Raw genomic sequence first — 17,981 nt, forward strand, 5'->3', positions numbered from 1 at the left:
ACCCCTGGAAACTATTTGGATCAAGAAAAAAATGTTCAGTTGGTTTCGTGCATTTTTCACGGGTTTGGCCACAATCCAAAACACCTTCTGAATACATCTCCTTAAACGGCACAAAGCTATTTTGGGTCCTGCACGCCATGAACGGACTGCTGAAACGTTGACCAACCTTTCATGTCACAGTAGGACTTAAGCAAAATACCAGAGATTCTGTCACTGGTATGAAAAGATTAAAGTTTACATTGATGAAGTAGAAGACTCTTTGTCTGCTTTTTCTTGTCTATTGTTTGAAAGATGAAAGCAGCCCCAGGTTGCCGCTATGTACAAGACTTTGCAAGTTTTAGAGCGGTTCCAGTGGACCTTTCTGCTCGCAAGATTCTGAAGACTGCATTTTATCAAATCCAGCCATAAACGAACAAACCTCTTAAACCATATCAAAACCACCGAAAGAGGTAGACATCGATATTTTCGGCGTCAGGCAAAACCGATTATCATTACAAAATTTAAGGAAACATTATGAATTAAGACTGAAGCCAACTTTTAAAGCAAAATTAATCAGGAAGAAGCTGAAGTTTTTTAATGGTATCTCCTTTCTTTGTCATCGTTTATCAGTGCAAGTTCATGCAATAACCCCCAACACCATGATCAAACTATCATTCGACCTTTTTCAGCTAATTGTGCCAATCCGTGATATATTTAATATTGGATTTCGATAAAATTCTGCAAAAAGGGGACTCTTATTGTTCTGGTAAATCTACTCATCACTATGCTTGGAAGGTCTATACAAACCGGCTTCTTCACAACAACGGCGTTAATTTCATTTTTCTTGGGAAAGATGGGAAATAAGTGAGATAACCCGGCGACATTACTAACGACGGCTAAAATTAAAAAAATAATAATAAAAAAAAAATAAAAAAAAAAAAAAAGGAAAAAATAACATCGAGAAACTAAAAATGGATAAAGGAGGTACGTATCTGGAGACATTGTTGTGCTGCGTCGGTAAGGGAGTTGATTGTGTAAATTTGTCTCTTTATTATTGTTAGTAATCTTTCACCTTGACATTTGACGTAAGACAAAGATGCTAAGGAATTGCCGATGATTGGCGCTTATTGCACCCGAAATAGTGTGAGATTATTCAGCGTTAATTGATTTCCGGTTGATTTTTTGCGGTAAGTGACAGATGATTGAACAATAGGGTCACATTATATATTTAAAATGAGAAGGATGACCGGAGCGTGAGACGAGAACGGTGAGAGAGAGAGAGGAGAGAGAGAGAGAGAGAGAGAGAGAGAGAGAGAGAGAGAGAGAGAGAGAGAGAGAGAGAGAGAGAGAGAGAGAGAGAGAGGGAGATCAAGTCAATTTTATAAATATGTGAAGTTTCGGAACATAGCAGATTCTTTAGTCTAATTCCGACAGTAGCTTATCGGGCTTCTAAAAGGTATCCATAAATCTTGTTCGCTGAAACGCATTGAAAATTACTCTTAGGGATTATCACTTATCTTTTAAGCTTTACGAGTATTTTGGGTAGTTTGAATATTTTTGGGAGTTCAAAAAAAGTGTTTATGGATAGATTAGAATAAGAGAAGAGTGGGCTGTTCTCTCTCTAAACGTAACCTTGATAAGCCACTCAAATTTGTGGAGTGAATTACTGAATTAAGATTTTGGATGAGCTAGGAGCATGATGAGACAAGGAAAGAAAGTGCTAATCCGCTAAACTGATAAACCTAACGGAGCCATTGCATATCGCGTTTGCGGCGTCGAAGAACGTGCTGTGGTTGTACTTGTGGTTTCAGTAAATGTGCCGGATTTCCGTGCACATTAGATATCGAATATATAATTACTACTGGTTGGTATCTCACTATCTCACTTAGCTTCAGATGTGATACTATTACAACCTACTGAGGTAAACCCTTATTGTTCCTTATTGTTGACCCATGAAATATTATGTATATTTTTCATGTTATTCTAATTCTTTTCTTATCGTGCAGTCTTGCATAGAAACAACAAAACTATGAGAGAACTGCTATCACTCAGCTCTCATATTAGATTTATTTATTGTATTTGGGATTTTTGATTCCTTGATGACTCAATTTTGTAACAAAGAGAGTGATTACCGTGTCAATCAAAATGAGGGAAAGTGAAGATATGGGAAAACTAGTTGTCATAAAATGGGATCACGCGAACAAATGTCGCAAGAATAATTTTGACAAACATCAAGTGAAAAAGGTTTCGGATTGTATAACGTGTGTGCCAATTTTGGGCTATAGATAGAGTACAAAATTATCTGCTTACCATTGACAACTTTGCAACTTTTTGGTGTATTTAGAAGTACACTTTATAATGTAAGAGTCACATGCCTTCAAAACCCCGTCGGGGCAGATAGTGATTAAAAGAATGAAAATCACCCGATTGCAGTGATACCGAGTACGATGAAAATATATAACTTCTCAGATAGGTTTTAAGATAGCACGATCGATCGATCGATTGAAAGATAAAGGGACAGAATGTCTGCAAAATTCACTACCCGATCGATTGGTTTACGTCATTGCTCAACCTCTGATTATCATAGGTTTTCAAAATAGCCGGCAGTGTGTCTCGAAACAGCTGCAAAGTAGTTTCTCCCAATTCAAACATCTTTCGTGAAAAAAAAAAAAAAAAAAAAAGATCGCAGCCGAATGAGAGCATCCATTTTTCAAATCATCATATTTCTTCATGACACTGTACATCTTTTGAGGCTGGTTCTTAAGGCTATCGAGCCATCGAGTGCCTTTGGATGTATCGAAGGCACTTTTTGAGCAATTAGAACATAAATCCAAAATGTGTCATCCAGACCTCAAGGAATGCCGATCCATGTGGGTGTCGTGTGAAATCGTACTCCATTGTCGCCCTGATGCCATTTTAATGATGCTTTACGTTTTTTCTTCACCTTAGTTTCTCATCGATATCCTATTCTCCTTTTGAACCAGACAAAAATATTTTGTGACAGACATTAAGTAAAAGAAAAAGGAGGAGTCGCTTGTTCTCTCGCCACGCTTGAAAGTGACAAGCTGCTTGAGTTCTTTGGCCAAAAAAAATATTATTGAGTTAGAAACATCGCGAAACTAGCTAAAAATAGTTTAACTCGTGAAATAACTTGAACTTCCTGTTACATAACTCGGGCGAAGCCATTGAATATCATGTTTGTGGCCTTAACTCGCCTGCCATATATCTCAAGCGAACTAATTAAGGATATCCAAGATCGCGCATTTCGTAAGCTCAAGAAATAAACATAGTTTCAGAAATCCTTCGACATTACTGAGCTTTGATGACCTCAAGAGGTTCAAAAGAACATCTATGAAAATGTGGCCAAACATTTCTGACTACCGGCCACTTAATCCATTCAACACCGTACTTGGCTCTGACCATGTGGCCACACCGTAGTGTTAAATGATGCATGGAATTGAGATATCATTTCTCGTACGATATTGCTGCAAACTGCAAGCTTTCATTCTACGTCGGTGACCCAAATAATATAACGCATGTTATTCTAATTATTCTATTTTTGTTCTCATCGAGCTCTTCTGAATGAAGATAAGACCAGAGAACACTTTATATTATTAGCGACTTGCTGTTCCTCAAATATCATACTAGAAATATCTGTAGTATTCGCAGTACTTTAAAAGATCGATACAATAACACAGAGAATGATAACGGCTTCAATCAAAATGAGAGCAAATGAAGCTATTGTAATAATTTAAATTAAAGGTGTTATAAACACTTGTAATATACTTCACAAAACTAATTCTGAAATTCATCATGGACTGAGATAGAAAGGTCAAGAAGTGTCGTTTACATTTGTAATGATTTTAAAATTTATAGTCACCATAGCTGTATGAGGTAGATAATGATTTGATTGATGGATGACAAAATTGATTGACGAAGGTTAGAGGAAGGCAACTGTTTTGGTTGAAATAATATGTACGTGTGGTCTGCATTCAGGGGTGCTTGATCACTCAGTTTTAACTCATTGAGAGAGGATTTGTCGATGCAAGCTGATTTGCTCAGCAATTTCATTTCTCTTTATGCATCAGATGAGTGGAAACCTTTTTACTGGGGGTCAGTGATGTACCATGCAATTACTAAGCTCAACACTCTAACCAACAAGAAAATAATGCAACTATGCTCTGCGTCATAGCTCTGAGGTTTAACTGACATTTTCACCATTTAATCTTTAATTTCATTAAAAATTATCTCAAATTTTTACTCTTCACCATACGCAATTCTCACGAACTTGCACTTGGAGGTCAATAATGTACTCTGCAACTACTACGAAGCTCGACATTTTAAACAACAGGAAAATCATAATTTTATTTTGCTTCAAGTAGCTAAAATGTCACCATTTAATAACCGATGCCATATGAAAACATTACGGATACTGTATCTCTGAGATACAGTATTAGTAAGCTACTGGCTTACAGATGCGAGTGTGTGTTGAGCTGTCTCATTCATTAATCGTAATCATTGATCTTCTTTTTATTTTAATTCCGCCTTAGCGAGCCATCTTAATATAGATAACACAACTATTTAGAGTAGGTTCTGTTCCTTGGCCACATGACTTAAGTGAACGATACCCCCAGATGAAAAAGCAAGCTCATCGAATACTTTGACATAAAACAGTTTATCGGTACAAGTTGTACATGGATTTACCGATTTATGTTGTGATTTCTTAGTCCTCTGCATTTTATACTCTGCCCCGCTATTATCTGAGTATACCACTAGTAAGAGTAGGAAACCTTTATTACAATAGGGTAGCTCCTTCAGTTTTTGCACAAGATAAATACTGCTATCCATAGGCCCTACATATATATGATACAGTAAATTGACCAGATAGCGATATATTTGATACACTAAATTGACTAGATAGCGATACTCAAGTACATTTAAAGCTATAAAATATTATAAGAAGGACTTAAAAATTAAATTACAAGCAAAACCATAAAAAGGCCTTTTTTGTACATTCTAACTTTATAGACGGAAGTCTAAGTTTACCACTGCTCCTTGTTGTTCTGGTGCATAAAGAACTATGGGCAACGGTTGCTTAAGCATTTCCTGACAAAATTGCTTAAATGACTCTCGCGCCTTTCCTCCAGAGTTACGTAACCTAAGAAATTTAGCGCTTTCTCGCTGCTCTCCAGACGCATAACAATACGAGCAGCGCGCCTCCGCAACTTTTCCAACTTATCAGCGTTAACAATCCCGCAACAGCGTCGTAGTAATCCAGAATAGAGAGAACAAACAACGCATAAACGCTACTTGCAGTGTACATTTTAATGTTTTTCCCAAGTCGGCCTAACATTGCTAATCTCTTCCTAACCTTACCGATAAAGTTTTCAACGTGCGCATTCCACGTAAGCGACGCATCGAGAAAAACCCCAACATATTTATACTCAGAAGCGTGATGAATTGCTTTTTCATAGCTACAGAGAAAGAAGTAGAAAAAGCCAGCCTGGGGCCAATGCCAAATAAAATACACTCCGTTTTGCCCTTTTGCATAAACAAGTGATTATCTATGAGCCATTTATAGCATATATGGTCACAGATAACAAATATAGTCATAAGATAAATGCGTTTTCGGTTTTTCAAAACAAATAATCAGATGGAGAGGATTGAGGGTTCTTTTGAAATAACGCACCGAACGAAAACTCTCTAGAATCAAAGAGAAGATCTTCAGCATCTTACGGCATCTACTCGATGGCGGATAGGGGAAGACTTGTTGCTTAAATAATTTATTTGTAATTGATTTCAATCATGGTTTTTATAGGTTTTTTCAGATTCCGGTATATGGGAGACAACCTACTTTTTCACCATTTTATCACAAATTTCAAGGCTGACATCGAAACGTATCACAAATTCTCACTCTAAATTATACGCAGTTCGCACGAAACTCACACGTCTTCGAACAAAAGTTATCCCTAGAAAGTTGTTGCTATCCAGTTAAGAATCTTATCTTTCATTTCCACATGAAAGTGGTGTTGATCTGTTTAAACAAAGCGTCAGTTCCCCCTGCTAACGTCTAAGAATAAAAAATTCCCATTGAGCAATTTCATCTAGGATCTAAGGATCATCGTGGATTGAATAGACAGTTGTGTTTTTTCTTGTCCACTGTAGTAAAGTACTGTATCAGAAGGAAAATATTTCCATTTGAATATTCATAGTTATTTGTTCAACTGACGAAATTAAAGTTACCACTTTCAGGCCTCTGATGTGATGAATAATGATACTCTAAAATACCTATAAAATCATCATCACAGCATAGCCCCATACTACATTATGCATTCAGTTCTTGGATAGAGAAACAATGACAAAAACAATACATTGCCATTGGGAAAACAAATTTGTTGAACAATAGTATGGGGCTGTGCGGAAATTTTACCCATGAAACTAAGTCTTAATAATTTGTGGTCTTCGATTCCGGTATATGAAAGATTAACGCCATTTTTATCATTTAATCACACAAATCTCATCACTGAAGTCGAAACCTATCCCAAATTCTGCCTGCACGTTACACGCAATTCTTACGAGCTCGCACGACCTTGAACAGAGGTCGGCTGTAAAATATTGTTGCTATCCAGTTAAGTGTATCATCCATCCACTGAACAAAACATAAGTTTCTCTTGATTACGTTTAAGAGTGGAAACTTTATGGTAAAATCTTAAGGTATATTTTTTGCAACTTTAATTGCGTTTGGAAACTTTCTGGACATGACTTACCAAGGATTCGCCGAGACGGTAACAATTTCACGGGTCACTCTTGACGGTCATTCTCGAAAAATTAATACAATTAGTGTTGTGTCTGGCGATAACGGAAGTACTCCCTCGACTTAGAGAGGCGTTGATGCGCAGGACATGTGCACATACTACTCTGTCAGCCTTTTATAACTCTGCAGAAGGTTGAGTGCAATCAGTTTTGACAAAACCTGATTGATGTAGTATTGATGCTGTGAGCAGAAATTCTGTCTTGATAACCTATAAGAGTTAAAGGATCCATGCCGTTAGACTGCAAGACAAAAATGGCCATTACGCCTAAAAGTTGAATTTTAACAATTGGTTTTAAAAAAAATGCCTAATCGCAAAAATTGCTCTTTTAAGAAAGATGAAAAGAAATTAACCGTTAGCCGTAGATTGGCCAAAATTTTAACCGTAAAAAAATTTTAGCCGCAAAGCCATTACAAGAACCTTCTTGAGATCCTCTTAATAGTGCTTGAAGCGACATATGGATGGCTCCATTCCATATTTATAATGGATCGGAAATTGGAAATCTTTATTCTTACGAAAACTCAAACCCTGAAGGGAATATACCGAAAGATTAAATCCAATTAAACATGTTAGTGAACACGTCTTGAGGATTTACTAATTTTCTTAATTTCTTTCAAACGCAACGAAGTTGGACAAAAAGATTGCCAAAACAAACTGCTTCTGTGCATTTTCAAATAAATCATTGGCTTGGTGTATTTGAGAGGAATAATAAGCAAAAACCTGGTCTCATTGTCTCGGAATATTATTGATTAGATATTTCTGCGTTTAAGACAGAAAAAAAAAAAGTTGAAATACACTATACGAAAATTTGGGTTCTCTCGGGTTGCAAAGTAAGCAAACGTGTTGAAAATGTTGGGATATAAATTGGTGTAAACGTGCTGATTTTCATGTTCTTGTGGCTTTCATGTGCACATATGATATAAACGTGACATTGTGCTCTTTGTGTCCTTCACCTTTGCAGATACTAAAAATTACCCCCTTTGCAAAAGCAGGCAAATAAAGTGCAATACTAACCTTTTCATTCCCATGTTTGGAAAAGTTTTCGCAAGGGATGCAAACGTAAATATTTGCTGATAACTTGCTCTAAATTGATCTAAGAGCAAGTAATGAGTTGCTAGATATTTACAAGGATATGTAATAGAAGGCAAAATAATAAAATGCAAAATTTTTACAGGGTGTGTTTGTTTCTTGCTACATTTGATGTGATTACTTAAGGGAAGCCCGAACAACGTTTCTGTGACCAAGGAATGTTGACTGCTGAAATGCTTGAAATGTGACATTCAGAAAAGTCGAATTTTTCGCTTTTAACCATCATAGTCGCTCCTTGATGAAGTAACGTTACTGCGTTAGTAAACGGAACAATTTAATCCAACCGGATTTAAGTACTTTGTTCTTTTCTCTTTTTTGACCCCAATCTAAGCTTTGTTTGATTCAAACATTCTAAGTCTATTAAACTCTTTCAGCTTTCTTTTGCAAGCCTAATGGTCCTAACCATCCACTGATCTTCGAATCCTTCTCTGTTTCCGGCGTGCGTGCTTTCGAAGACTGTTACAACACCAAAAAAAAAACCCAATTAAGCTCTTGTCAACGACAAACAAAAGTTTAGATAAGTATTTTAGACCAAAGAATGTTAGACACATGAGAAATATCAATTTCTTTGTTTATCCACCTGTGGAATGTTGTTTCAAAAGCACTTCATCTTGTTGATATCTGTTTCTTTTATTGATCTCTTGAAGAGTGACCTCGCAGCCTACGTGGGCGGGGGGGGGGGGGGGAAGGGCATACCACTACCCTCTACTCCTCTACTGCAAACTGATTGTTAAACAACAGTGCGAAATACGGTGACAACTTTTTGATTGTAGATCTTCCCATTTGTAAATCCCTATATACGAGACTTTTCTCATCCCCAAGACCTCGAAAATTGTGCAACCCCATTCTAATAACTCCATGAAAGAATACAACCCCAATATGGTCAATCAAGTCGTGAAAATGCGACTAAGAAGAACTTACCCCACCCCCACGCCCCCTCACGGGCATGCACGGGGTCCTGTCAAGCACAGTGTCCGCACAATGATGTACTTAAGATTTTAAAAGGTTCGTTTATCTCCTCGTTGCTAAGTCGCCACTTTACCAAGCCTGTGGCAAAACCGCACTATCACAGAGATGAATTGTTTCAATATCGGAACAAAAATTAATTTAGGAGTTCCGGTCAATTATTTTTCTCTCGAAAGGCTTTAACGATAACAGCCTCAGTTCCTCACGTAAAACGTAGAAAATGCTAATCAGACAATTTTATTTTGACAAATTTGCAGTTTTAAAATTATTTGAATTTTTTCGTTTTTGTTTTTTTCTTTCTTCCTTTAGGGAGGTATTGAGAGGCATTCCACAACAATATATTTCCTGCTACATCCCACCGGGCGGACATTGCGAAAGATTAGATTGAAAAATGGAAACTCGGATGCTAACAGTAAAGACAAAAGCGTCAGCATACCCGCCTAAAGGACTCATGATTATAGAGGAAAAGTTTAACTTAGTACGCGCGCACTCAGTGGCTAATAGGTGCGTTTTAACTGAGACGTCATGCTTTCTTTATCAAATTTTGTCGCACCATATTTGAGTCGTGAAAGAACAAACAAAGAAACAACAAGAAAAAAAAAATATAAAAAAATAAAAAACAGAAAACAAATGACTAGGATTAAAATTGAACGTCTTCATTTACATCACTATTTTGCAATAGCATCACATGTCGACACTCCTATCCTAGAATTATAGAGGAAGTCTGTCTCCATGGACGAAGATAAACGACTCAGCCCGCCACGAGTCTCCAATAGTTCAGTGGTACAGCATCTGAAGTATTTTTCGGGAGGTCATAGGTTCGACTCGAAGTTCCTTTTCCATTAATGCCTGTTTCAATCACCGAAGAACATCACCTCAAAAGCTTGAGAAACTGCAGATAACCTTTTAGAGCATCTATGAGTCTTATAACTAACATATGCCGAGAACATTCTTCCGTCGCAAAACGCTGAATCTTATTATTCGTCATCTGAATCTTCTTTTTTCTAATGACCCACTGATTGAATTCATGTCACCTAACTTTATCCTACTCTATCCTCTGCATGCCGCTTATGCCTGAGCTAATCTTGATAAAATTTGCGCTTTAAGGACTCGAAATCCTAATGACGGAAGATTGGAGTTGCTCACGGTCCACTTTCTAATGCTTAATAGATTCTTAAGTGCAGTAATAGCCGTGATTACCCCTTTACCGGCCTTTCACTGACACGATCTTATAAGAAATTCGCTTTACTGGCTGCCATTCGATTATTATGGTGTTATTTTGGGGAAGTTTATATTGGATCCTGCAATAAATAATTCCCTTACTGATATTTCTCGTTATTCTTAACACTTGTCTGCTTGATATTGTGTTGATGATTAAAGAAGAAATTCTGCCTTAAAGCGACTTGAAGGTGGCAGCAATCCGTTACGTAATGGATTGGAAATTCAACGACTTCATTCTGGCAGCAATTCAACCCGCAAAGGCAATCAGACCGAAAGGTTCAATCCAAAAAAACACAACAATCAAGATTTATCGAAGATTACTTAAACTCTCTTAAATTCTCTCAAAATTAAAGAAGTTGGTCAATAAAAAACGAAAACAAAGTAATTCTAAGCATTTTAAACAAAAGTATTGACTTTGTATTTTAGAGATTTTAAATTGAGAGGGAAACGAATGAAAACCTTATCTCAGTGTCTTGGACTTTCAATTAACTTAGTAGCTTAAGGATCAGTCGCCATCTGTTTTGAAGAGTCGGACCATATAACGATTTGAGCAAAATGTATGACGAATTTTCCAAGTTCGGTATTTGCTATTTGTGCTACTTCGTGACTTTGAGGGAGAAAATTTTAGACTTTTTCATCATTCATTTTTATCAATTTGCAGTTTCATCAGATGTTAGAGCAGTGCACAGACAAGTAAGGGTCAAAGTACATACATTTCCTTGCCATACCGTGACCGAAATCAAATTTTAATCCTTCTTTACCCAGGCTTTCACTAATAATTCGTAAGAGATTACAATTAGCATTTTCCGTTCATATCTATCCTAGTTTGGGACACGTGTGTTTTTTCTTTTGCTATGTTTCGTTTTGTTTTGGTTTTAGTTTATTTTTATTAACAAAATATGCAAAATAAAGTACATGTAAAGTTGTTAAGGTCCTCAACTTACACCTCCATACCTTTACAGTCTTAAATGCTTGTCAGTCGTACGCAAGAAGCTTCACTGGCAAATATGGAAATGAATAACCATTGTAGGCTTGGAAATCCTCGAATGTAGTAGGTTTGCGACCTACTGGGTTACCATGGTAACACTATCGTCTAGCCATTGACGTAAAAGCATCAATAATGAACAACAGTCTTTATTTCTTCACACGTTAAAACTCACATATCCCAAAGTAACATATTTTGATATAATCTTAAATCGCTTTTTTGATAGTTCTAAGATAGTGACGCTTTAAAAATCATCAGGAAACGTAAAAACTGTAGAAATAAGTAAAAACATTCAGGAACTCCAGCTAGTAGCTTAGAATGTTCCATAGGTATAAATCCTTCTGAATTAACTTCGATGTGATGAAAAGATCCTTTTCTCAAATTGGTCAACTATATATGGTTCAGTGTATAATTTGGTCATTTCTTCTAATCTGAATATTCTAAGCATTTTAAAATCTAGAATCAAAAGGCGTTGAAAATGATACACGTTTTGTTTCTTGTCGTGCAAATTACTTCTTCAAAACGGCATCGATTGGTCCGAATACATTTCTTTGTCAGATATTAAAAAACTGAATTCAAAGATATTTTGGTTTAATTTCGACAGCAAGCGAACTAATTTTTTTTAATTACAGCGTTTTCAAATCAACAATGAATAGTACGAAAAAAGAATTGACATCACCATGCATGCAGATTGCTGCACTTGATGCCTGGTCGCGAGTGAAACAGTTAACGATGGTGTTTCCCCGTTGGAATTCATTCAGATTCAAAAAATGCCACTCAATCATTAATCTGCCAATCATAATTGTAATAAAAGCGAAGTCGACCGATCAGAGGACGCAGAAATCACTATTTCCATGAACACTTTGCCGTCAGAAAGTTTTAAAAAAAATCCACTGGTCTAATTTTCATTTCAGTTGATGTGGGGGCGCTGCCCTTGGGATTGTTTGGATCTAATTTTTTCCAATGGATATCGGCCCAGGTTTCCTTTCCACAATGCGGATAAATTCCGTTGAGATTCGACGAAACAGCACAACCACTAATGCTGCCATACCACCAGCCTCTACCTCTTTTTAGAGTACAATTAGCAGGATCTCTATCCCAGGTACCAAAAATGAGATCTTTGTGAGGATTGAGGGAATCAGAGGAAACAGTTGCATCTGTTAAAAAAAAAAGAAAATTCCATAATATTAGGATTAAGATAACACTTTTGACACCTCAAACTCGATAGCTACTGATCGACGAAGTAGGGCAGGTATCTAAATACAAAAATATCGGGAAAAATGGTAAATACTCAAATTTTATGATTTTGTTAAAGCCAAGTTGAATGAATTTTCTATCTCAAGCAGCTTCGAAAGCAAACTGTCCACGGAGGAGCGTGGACTCAACTAGGGCAGAATTAACAGCAAAACACACGCTAGAACGAACCATTATTTGCAGGTCACGTGGGGTTGGGGGAAGGGATTGAATTAAAAATCAGTTTTTCATAGGATTCAAGATGTCACTAACTTGGTAATTCGCTAAATGTGCAAAATTTGAAGTGGACAAAGATCAGTTTAAGCAACACCCCTAAAGAAATAAATTTTAAATCGATTTTAGCAAAAACGCAACTTCGTTCTTAGGGTAAAACAACACATCTTCGACAAAACACGATTTTTTTAAATGAATGACGTAAGCCTTGCGATAGTTAACCGAAGAGAGAATAATAAAAAACTTGCTGACACCGTTCGCTATCATTTGAAAACTTTCTAGGCAAAACATAATCCGTAAGATTACTTCTTTTCCCTTAACACCACGAATATATTAATCAATCCAAGCTATACGGCAAGAAATAAGTTGAAGAATACGAACATTATGAAATGTAATTCGACGGATGAACCGGCGCGTGCGTTTTAAAGCGAAGAATGCTAAAGTCATTGTCTTACTGAAACGTGATTTGAATTATAAACTGAAGCTAATATCAAACCACAATTGGTAAGAAAGGTTTGAATTTTTCATGGAATTAGCGTAAGAAAAAGACCCAGATAAGACTCGGCCTATCCCCCCTTCTTTATCGAATTCTTTGTAGTTCGCTTTCTCTCGGTTGGTGACCTCTTTTGAGTCTGTTTTCTAGAGCTCTTCGTATTTCCCTCTCATGTTGCTATATGCTAGGTATTCGCCTTTTTACTTTACTCAAAAATAGCTTTTTGCCGTCAAGAAAAGATATCTTCAATGATATTGACGTGTATGTTATCGAAGGAGCCATCTCCTAACTCTTTTGATCGCCAATTTTAACATTTCTCAATATCAGCCTTTAATTCTTTATTGCTATATTTTAGTCTAGATAAATCTGACCTATTTGAATCAAAGTGAACAGTTTAAGAAAAAAAATTGTCTTTTTTTTCTTGAGCAAACACATTAGTAATATGTTTATATTTAAAATTTTATTGTTATCGACATATGTAAAAAAATGTATAACTATAGATTCCATTGTAAATAGAATTTAGCACTTGAAACAAAGACATGATACTTATATTCAAAAGGTCAGTTGAATTGTGGCCAAACGCATGTTAAAAGTGGACTAAAACTATTTATAACATAGCGAGTAAATCTGTCTAATCAAATTCAATAGCGTGAGCGCGCTCCGTATTCCTATTGTGCACGCTCATGACGTCAACAAACAAATCACTCGAGAAAAAACTTTTCCACCGGATTGAAAATGTTATAAAACAATTGGTTCTTACGTCAGCTGCACGTTCATTGAGATATGAAGCGCTTGGGAAATTTGAAGAGCAACCCTTTCGTATCTTTGGTGCTCTCCAAACTTCGCAAGTGCTTCATATCTCGATGAACGCACGCTGACGTATGAACCGATTGTTAATTGAGTATTTTTCTTTAAAATCGAGAAAGGTTCCAGGGGAGTAAGGGAATTTGTTGAACCAAACGAAAAGCGTAAAAGCGAATAGTGGTATTTTTTTTCTCCACACGCTTGAATATGATAAGTTCTTTGAGTTCTTATCAGAAGGAAATTACAAAGTGAAGGTTTTAGCTGGGTAATAAAGCTTTAAATGGTTAAGAATATATGAAAGTCATATATTTGAACTGCCGATAAAGAGGTGAATGAAAGTGATCCTCGCAGTAATGTGCACTACTTAGGCAGTAGTGAAAATAAGGCCTGAAAAAAATTCAGGCCTGTACGGGATTTGAACCCATGACCTCTGCGATACCGGTGCAGGTGTATCACCGGTGTATGTAAGTATGAATGTATGTACCGGTGTATCGCAGAGGTCATGGGTTCAAATCCCGTACAGGCCTGAATTTTTTCCAGGCCTTATTTTCACTACTGCCTAAGTAGTGCACATTACTGCGAGGATCACTTTCATTCACATAATAAAGCTTTAACAAAAGTACAACTTTATTCCTTTTTACACACAGCAGATGTACCTTTGAAGAACCGTATTTTCGGAGTCCTTCTCTTCCACCAGTTTTCGATTTCGCCTTCCAAAGAAGTAAACAAGAGCTACTCTTTGGCCACAAGCTGTTATACTAGGTTTCCAAAGATAAATAGCGAGCATGAAACAAATTATTTTTATCTGGAATCGCCAGAAAGTTCAGATAAGAGCGTTTCAAAAACATCATGCGTCTATCGCATCACTGGCTACAGCTACGCTCTAATCACGTGCAAACCTGTAAATTGATCGCATTCAATAACTGTACCCCGATCAGGAGCATAATGAAAGTTCATGTAATTACTAATCAGCCAAGTCTGAGAGTAAACAATTATTCCCCAAAGGTGGCTATTTACGATCTCATGTTGATCAATCACGAATAGAATAACTGTTGCATTAAATTCTCTAATTCTCGATATTGTTGTGTGAGCGTAATGATTATTTTGCTCTATTGTTTCGCAACTATTACTGACCTCTAATCCTTTCAATTTTTCAAATTAAAAGGGTTAGAGGTCAATGCCACTTGCGACCATCAAAGTGGAAAAATAATCATATGAATTTTGCATTGCTTTGCGATAAAAGTTGAATAAAAACTCAACTCCAAGCAATTAACCCAGTGGCTTCTGAAAGTTTACACGAAAAACAACTATTTCGATTCCAAGAAACGTTCAAGGGTACGTAAAAAAAACAAAACAAAAACAATAACAGCAACAGAAAAACAACAACAATAAAAACAATAAAAAAAGACTCATCGACAAACGAATACGTTCTGCAAGTTGGGAAAGTGATCAGGTGTTTAGTTTTGTGGAACTCAGCGAAGGAAGTGATCGAAGGCCGACTCCATTTTAAAATCCTGAACTGAATCCCTTGCTCCGAGTGTATGAATTACAAGACAAGTGTTCGTTTCGACGCCTAAAACTTTAGGCATATCCATTAGCGTTCTGCAAATATTCTACAAATGTTTATGTTGTGTGGTAGGGAAATGGAGGAAACCGATATTATGGCTGCTCGAACGGCAAACACATTTGATAAATGAGCTTTTGTAGCTAAAAGTCTTAGGTAAGGGAAATTTTTTCCTGTGATCTCGAGATATCGAAGGTAACTGGCATTTCTTTCTGTTGTGGCACGACTTTTTCAAGAATATAAAACCCTAACGTAGTTGTGAACTCACATCTGAACCAGTCTCCAATTTTTTTTTTTCCGTTAATAAGAGAGAATTTAGGATCAGTAATTTGATTAAATTGCCAAATCGGACACAGAACTGGTGGTCTATTTCATTCACTCCCGCAAAAAAAAAAAAAAACAAAGCAAACGAACAAAAAAAAAATAAAATAAAATAAAAACAAGGCCACCGATTTTTTAACCGATTTATTCAATTCGCAAAATTCTAGAATACAACTGTCGATTGAAATGATTTACAATTGAATTACCAAGGTATCCACCACCGAGCGGATACCTTGAACTCTTCGAGGATCTTGTGTTTTGATTGCAGAGAGTTGTCGTCCTTTGAGTTGTTTAAAAAAGAACCTTAATCCTCTTAATTTGACAAGTAGCTTTGATAAAACGAAAGCGCATATCTTGTGACTTAGTATGTCATACTATGGCAAATTAGAGTCTAGAGTGCAATATACTAGAATTGCAGTTAGAGGGCCAAGCAATCATATCATTAACCGATCAATTCATATACAATAAATACCGTTAAGAAAGTGTGCCAAAGTATTTGATGAACTTACTCACTCATCCGAAGATATCTTTCACTTAATCGCTCTAATCCTCAAGAGTGGTGTTATCTTCATTTAAGATGGCTCGCTAAAAACTGACTAAAGGTTTAATGAATAAGACAGCTAAACAACTTCGTAGCTTCCTTCAGGATCATAGCAAAATTAATACCTCAGTTCAATTCACATTTTCATCAATTCATTCGTCAATTCTTGAACTAACTTTCACATATATGGTGCCTACAAATGTTAAAACCATCATAATGAAGTTATTTCCGTAAACGACATTTCTTGACCTTTCCTTAACAGTTCTTTGTCGATTGCGTGATTTACACATTCATCTTTGAACTGTTTAGAAAGAAACCTCGCAACTCCTCATTCAATTGTTCGCTTTGAAAAAGTAAAATAAATTATTATTATTAACATATTCTAATTTGGGCCGGCAGAGTAGAGCCAGAAAAAAAGAGGTTCGTTAAAACATTTTCCTTACCTTTTGTTCTGTTTTGAAACAGATGCCTCTGTTTCCTTTAATTCTCTCGGTCTCCACAAGAATCTCGTTTTTGGTACCTGGATAGAGATCCTGTTGATTGTGCACAGAAAAGAGGTGGAGACTGGTGGTACGACAACGGTAGTACTTGTGCTGTTTGACCAAATCTAAATGGCATTTATCCGCGTTGTGGAAGTAAAACCTCTGCCGATATTTACTGGGCAAAATTAGTTCCTTCCAGTGCCGAGGGCAGCGCTCCTTCATCAACTGAAATGAAAATTAGACCAGTGGACTTTTTTTAAAACTTTATTAGGGATAAGTACACAGCACATAAGTAAATAGTGATATTTCTCGTGTTTTGATTAGTTGCCTGGGAGGAAATCAGCAATATAAGACTCACTTCAACCAGGAGAATAAATGTTTTCATTATGTGCCAGGTAGTGACGGTGCCTTTTTGCGTGCAGTAATTGTTTATTTTGGAAGCGAACAACATGGCTTCTGAATATCTACAACCTTGATTTATATCCCGAAATGATATTACTTCGTATCAACTAAGGAATTCTGCGTACAAATTGGCTGCTCCACAACCCCAGATCCGCTATTTGAAGGGGAGTGTTTCTTTTAGGGGTGCTATGCTGTGGAACAGCCTTTTGCAAGAACTCTGATCAACAGTTTCTTCAGGCGAATTCAAGAGTAAAGTGCGTCATTATAGCTCTAAGTGAGACACGGTATCCTAGAAAAACAGCTTTCATGATACAATGGGTTTTTACTCTTTTAATACTGTATGAATCATTAGGTAGTAAGCAGAATTTTTATAGCGGAGCTCCAGCGTAGCCCCATAATTATACGAAAAAGTAGTAACCCATCAAGCCGAAAAAATTTGGTCGTACGACCGTAAGATCGTACGACCGTACGACCGTACAAGGTGCTACTTTCAGCATGCGCGGCCAACTGTACCACGGGCACTCTCTTAGCCATTACGTAATGGAAGGGCGAGGGAGAAGGTAATGACGCGATCGAAGCGAGTCCAGAAAATCGCGCAAGAAAGTTAGAAAGGACGCCAAAATAGGCAGAATACGGCAAGAGGAACACGAAAGGAACACGAAAGAGAACAATAAAGAGCATGGATTTTGACAATATTGTCATTTGAGAACCCGTCAAACATCTGAGAATCAAATTACGAACCGCAAATGTGTGGTGTAAACAAACTCACGGGTAAAATGGAGTTGGTTCTACAGCAGAATGAGTGAGTTTAATTGTTTGGCTGTCGTACTTTTCAGCGCTTTGTTTTCATACTTT

At 36.8% G+C, this 17,981-nt stretch overlaps 1 pseudogene; it reads left to right on the forward strand.

Moving 5' to 3' along the window:
* LOC131783689 (angiopoietin-related protein 7-like) overlaps positions 1-16,984 on the forward strand; it is an 88,017-nt pseudogene extending 71,033 nt beyond the window's left edge.
* Positions 16,985-17,981: the final 997 nt, after the last annotated feature.

Source organism: Pocillopora verrucosa, chromosome 12 (genome assembly GCF_036669915.1).
Source record: "Pocillopora verrucosa isolate sample1 chromosome 12, ASM3666991v2, whole genome shotgun sequence".
NCBI lineage: Eukaryota > Metazoa > Cnidaria > Anthozoa > Scleractinia > Pocilloporidae > Pocillopora > Pocillopora verrucosa.